Below are 6371 nucleotides of genomic sequence, written 5' to 3'. Positions count from 1 at the left end.
ACCTTTTTCAGAAAAGAATATTAAACGGAGTCCAAACGGAATAAAACCTCGGGATGATTTTTTCCATAACAGAAGATACCCAGAAGACTTGAGAACCAAGGCAAGGAGTCTCGTGGGAGGTCACGAGCGCCCTAGGCGCGCCCCAGGGGGGCGCGCCTAGCAGGCTCGTGGGCCCCCTTGCCTCCTTTGCCCTACCTCGTTCGCCTATAAATTTCCTAAAATCCCAAAACCAACGGAGAGAGCCACAAAAATACTTTTCCGCCGCCACAAGTTTCTGTCTCCGCGAGATCCCATGTGGAGACCGTTCTGGTGCCCTGCTGGAGGGGGATTCAGTCACGGAGGGCTTCTTCATCAACACCATTGCCTCTCCGATGATGCGTGAGTAGTTCACCACAGACCTTCGGGTCCATAGCTCGTAGCTAGATGGCTTCTTCTCTCTCTTGGATCTTCAATACAAAGTTCTCCATGATCTTCATGGAGATCTATCCGATGTAACTTTCTTTTGCGGTGTGTTTGTCGAGATCCGATGAATTGTGGATTTATGATCAGATTATCTATGAATATTATTTGAGTCTCCTCTGATTTCTTATATGCATGATTATGTATCCTTGTAATTCTCTTCGAGTTATGGGTTTCGTTTGGCCAACTTGATCTATAATTCTTGCAATGGGAGAAGTGCTTGGTTTTGGGTTCATACCGTGCGGTGTCCTCACCTAGTGACAGAAGGGGTAGCGAGGCACGCATCGTGTTGTTGCCATCAAGGGTAAAAATATGGGGTTTATATCATATTGCATGAATTTATCCCTCTACATCATGTCATCTTGCTTAAGGCATTACTCTGTTTGTTATGAACTTAATACACTAGATGCATGCTGGATAGCGGTCGATGTGTGGAGTAATAGTAGTAGATGCACAAAGTATCGGTCTACTTGTCTCGGACGTGATGCCTATATGTATGATCATTGCCTCAGATATCGTCATGACTTTGCGCGATTCTATCAATTGCTCGACAGTAATTCATTCACCCACTGTAATACTTGCTATCATGAGAGAAGCCTCTAGTGAACACTATGGCCCCCGGGTCTATTTTACACATTATATATTCAGATCTACATACAAAAATACCAAAAATACCTTGCTGCACTTTTATTTATTTATTTATATTTACCTATTATCACTATCAGATCTCACCTTGCAAGTAATCGTGAAGGGATTGACAGCCCCTTTATCGCGTTGGGTGCAAGTTTGTTTGTTTTTGCGCAGGTTCATTGGTGCCTCATCTTGATACTCCTACTGGATTGATACCTTGGTTCTCAAACTAAGGGAAATACTTATCTCTACTTTGCTGCATCACCCTTTCCTCTTCAAGGGAAAAACCAACGCAAGCTCAAGAAGTAGCAGGAAGAATTTCTGGCGCCGTTGCCGGGGAGTATTCAAGTGAAGCATATATACCAAGTAACTATCGCAAACTCATCTCTTGTGTTTGCATTATTTGCCAGTTGCCTCTCGTTTTCCTCTCCCCCACTTCTAAAACAAAATTTACAAACATATTTGCCTTTTTAGTTTGCCTTTATGTCTTACTTAGTTTGCTTGCTCGTTTTCTTTGCATGATGGTGTTGGCACTCAAATAACAGAAAGAACAAACTTATGGATCCTCACCCACTTGCTAATCTATTTAAGAGATCCAATTATGTTGAACCAATTGCTAGTGAGTTTTGTGCACTAGATTATCTTTATGAAGTTTTGCTTGAGGTGCGTGAATCTGAAAATTGTAATGAAGAAATTTATGAAGTGATTCACGAGGGCTCCTTGAATGAAAAGCATGATTGCAATGGTTTCACTATAAATTCTATTAATGTCAATCATGCTAAAAATATACAAAACCCTAAGCTTGGGGATGCTAGTTTTGCTATGTCCACTACTTGTTGCAATGATCATGATTGGGGTGATGATTATTCTTATGATCTTGAAAATTTGTTTAAGCCTCATGATGAATATGATATTGATAATAATGTTTCAATAATATTGAAAGTGGGTTTGGAGAAGTCATGACTTTAGTTGATGATAATCCCACTATTTTTTAAGAGCGTCAACTTTGCATGCATGTGGATCATGAAAAGAATATCCTATGTGATAGTTATATTGTTGAATTTGAACATGATCCCACATGTAATTATTATGAGAGAGGAAAATATGGTTGTAGAAATTTTCATATCACTAAATCACCTCTCGTTATGTTGAGATTGCTATTGTCTCTTTCTTCTTCCTTGCATATGGTAGCTATTGGTTGTCTTGATAATTTGTTTTCCTATAAAATTCTTATGCGTAGGAAGTATGTTAGACCTAGATGTGATTTTCACATGCTTTATGATTCTCTCGTTGTGCTTCAATTCTTGTCTTTTGTGTGAGCATCATTGAATTATCAATGCCTAGCTAAAAGGCTTTAAAGAAAAGCGCTTGTTGGAGGCAACCCAATATTTTTATTTCCTATCCACACCATCATGATTCTGTTATGATTGTGTCTTTTATGTTTTAATTAGTGTTTGTGCCGAGTAGAACCTTTATGATTAGTTTTGGTGATAGTTGTTTAATCATGCTGAAAGAGGACAGAAACTTTGTGCTCACGAAATTATTTTTAATTCCTATCCAAAAAGAGATTTTGAGTTGATTCTTTTTTAGCATGATTTATATGCAAATTACCCTAATTGTCATAAGTTTTTCAGAATTTTTGGGATAGCATAGGTATACGAAATATACAGATTGCTACAGACTGTTCTGTTTTTGACAGATTCTCTTTTTGTTGTGTTGATTACTTATTTTGATGAAACTATGGTTAGTATCGGGGGGTACGAGCCATGGAGAAGTGAGAATACAGTAATATAACATCAATCTAAATGGAAATTAAGTTTACTACAGTACCTAAAAGGTTGGTGGTTTGTTTTCTATGCTAATGATATCACGAGTTTCCGTTTAAGTTTTGTGTTGTGAAGTTTTGAAGTTTTGGGTGATGTTCTTATGGATAATGGAATAAAGAGTGGAAAGAGCCTAAGCTTGGGGATGCCCAAGAGATACCAAGCCAAATTCAAGGACACCAAAAATCCTAAGCTTGGGGATGCCCCGGGAAGGCATCCCCTCTTTCGTCTTCAATCCATCGGTAACGTTACTTGGAGCTATATTTTTATTTACCACATGATATGTGTTTTGCTTGGAGCATCGTGTATTATAGGAGTTTTTGCTCTTTTTCTATCACAATCATCCTTTCTGCACACCTTTTTGAGAGGGACATGCACTCATCGTGAATTTGTCAGAATATTCAATGAGCTTCGGTTATATCTTTTGAGCTAGGCAATTTAGCTCCCATGAGCTTCACTTATATCTTTTGAGCTAGACAATTTAGCTCCCATGAGCTTGACTTATATCTTTTGAGCTAGATACTTTTGCTCTAGTGCTTCACATAAATCTTTTTAGAGCACGGTGGTGTCATATTTTGTAGAAATAAAAACTTTCGATCTTCACTTATATCATTTTGAGAGCGCTCTCTCTAAGTAACTTGGTAATTGGCGTGTGTTATGAAATTAGTACTAAATATGATAGGCATCCAAAGAGGATATAATAAAAACTTTCATATTCAAGTGCATTGATTAGTAAGAGAAGTTTGATTCCTCAGAATTAGTTTTGAGATATGTATATGGTAATATTTGAGTCATGTTAGTAGGGTGTTGTGAATCTAGAAATACTTGTGTTGAGGTTAGTGATTCCCGTAGCATGCACGTATGGTGAACCGCTATGTTTGGAAGTCAGAGCATAATTGATTTATTGATTGTCATCCTTTGTGTGGTGGTCGGGACCGCGCGATGGTTAACACCTACCAACCCTTCCCCTAGGAGTATGCGTTTAGCACTTTGTTTCGATTACTAATAAAACTTTTGCAATAAGTATATGAGTTCTTCATAGCCCACAAGTATAGGGGATTGCAACAGTTTACGAGGGTAGAGTATTCAACCAAAATTTGTTGATTCGACACAAGGGGAAGCAAAAGAATATTCTCGAGTATTAGCAGTTGAGTTGTCAATTCAACCACGCCTGAAAGACTTAGTATCTGCAAAAAAGTTTCAGAAGCAAAGTAGCGTGATAGTAATGGTAGCAACGGTAACAGTAGCAGCAGTGACAGCAGTAGCGACAAAGTAACTTAGCAAGGACCAATAGTAAAAGACTCGTAGGCATTGGATCAGTGATGGATAATTATGTCGGATGACATTCATCATGTAACCGTTATAACATGGGGTGATTTGTAACTAGCTCCAGTTCGTCAATGTAATGTAGGCACGTATTCCGTATATAGTCATACGTGCTTATGGAAAAGAACTTGCATGACATCTATTGTCCATCCCTCCCGTGGCAACGGGGTCCTAATGGAAACTAAGGGATATTAAGGTATCCTTTTAATAGAGAACCGGAACAAAAGCATTAGCACTGAGTGAATACATGAACTCCTCATACTATGGTCATCTCCGGGAGTGGTTCCGGCTATTGTCAGTCCGGGGTTGCTGGGTCATAACACATAGTAGGTGACTACAACTTGCAATATATGATCAAGAACACACATATATTGATGAAAACATAATGGGTTCAGATCTGAAATCATGGCACTCGGGCCCTAGTGACAAGCATTAAGCATAGCAAAGTAGTAGCAACATCAATCTGAGAACATAGTGGATACTAGGGATCAAACCCCATCAAAACTAACTCGATTACATGATAGATCTCATCCAACCCATCATCGTCCAGCAAGCCTACGATGAGATTACGCACGAACAGTTAAGAGCATCATGGAATTGGCGATGAAGGATGGTTAATGATGACGACGGCGTCGATCTCCCCTCTCCGGAGCTCAGAACGGACTCCAGATCTGCCGTCCAGAGGAAGAACAGGTGGTGGCGGCGGCTCCGTATCATAAAACGCGATGAACTCTTCTCTCTTAATTTTTTCCGGGCGAGAGAGACTATATAGAGCTGGAGTTGGAGGCGGCGAAGCCACGAGGGCCTCACAAGCCTGCCAGGCCCGGCCAGGGGGGCGCGCCTCCTGGGCTTGTGGGCTCCTGGCTCCGTCCCTCCAAGTAATTCTTTCGCCAGTATTTTTTATATATTCCACAAAAAATCCTCGTAAATTTCCAGGTCATTCCGAGAACTTTCATTTCTACGCAAAAACAACACCATGGCAATTCTGCTGAAAACAACGTCAGTCCGGGTTAGTTCCATTCAAATCATGCAAATTAGAGTCCAAAACAAGGGAAAAAGAGTTTGGAAAAGTAGATATGATGGAGACATATCGACTCCCCCAAGCTTAAAGCCTTGCTTGTCCGCAAGCAATTCAGTTGACAAACTGAAAGACACAAAAGAAAAACTTTTACGAACTCTGTTTGATCTTGTTGTTGTAATTATGTCTAACTCATATTCAGATTTTCAGCAAGATCATAAGCTAACCACATAAGCAATGACATTTAGGTCTCATGATGTACTCATATCAATGGCATAATCAACTAGCAAGCAATAATAATTAGTTTCAAACGTCAACACTTCAATCAAAACAATCATGAAGCAATATGAACAGATGGTATCTCGCTAGCTCTTTCTGAGACCACAAAACATAAATGCAGAGCACCTTCAAAGACCAAGGGCTGACTGAACAATGTAATTCATGGCAAAGAAGATCCAGTCATAGTCATACTCAATATCAATTAATAGCAAAGCATTAAAATGACGGAGGTGCTCTCTAATTGGTGCTTTTATAAGGAGAGGATGACCCAACAGAAATGGAAATAGATAGGCCCTTCACAGGGGGAAGCATTGATTTGCAGAGGTGCCAGAGCTCAAGGTTTTAAAACAGAGATAAATAATTTTGGGTGGCATGCTTTCATTGTCCACGTGATGACCAAGAGTTTTCACCATCTTCCATGCTACACAAATTATAGGCGGTTCCCAAACAGAAAAGTAAAGTTTTGACTCCCCCACCACCGATCAATCACACTCCACGACTAGCCGAATCCTCGGGTGCCGTCCATACCAACAACAATCTAGGGGGAGTTTTGTTTGCAATTATATTTTCGATTTGAGCATGGAACTGGGCATTCCGATTACCGGCCCCTTTCTCGTGAGTGATAATGAATAAACACATATCAAGGATAACACGCCTAGCATGGAAGATACTGACCGCCCCTTGTCACCACATGAGCGGTTCGGGCATACAAAACAGATTATTACTTGAAGATTTAGAGAGTGGCACATGCAAATTTACTTGGGACGGCAGGTAGATACCGTATATAGGTAGGTATGGTGCACTCATATGGAACAACTTTCGGTTTATGGAAGTGG

The sequence above is a fragment of the Hordeum vulgare genome, chromosome 1H (genome assembly GCF_904849725.1).
Source record: "Hordeum vulgare subsp. vulgare chromosome 1H, MorexV3_pseudomolecules_assembly, whole genome shotgun sequence".
NCBI classification, from domain to species: domain Eukaryota; kingdom Viridiplantae; phylum Streptophyta; class Magnoliopsida; order Poales; family Poaceae; genus Hordeum; species Hordeum vulgare.
This window is presented reverse-complemented; position numbering follows the sequence as displayed.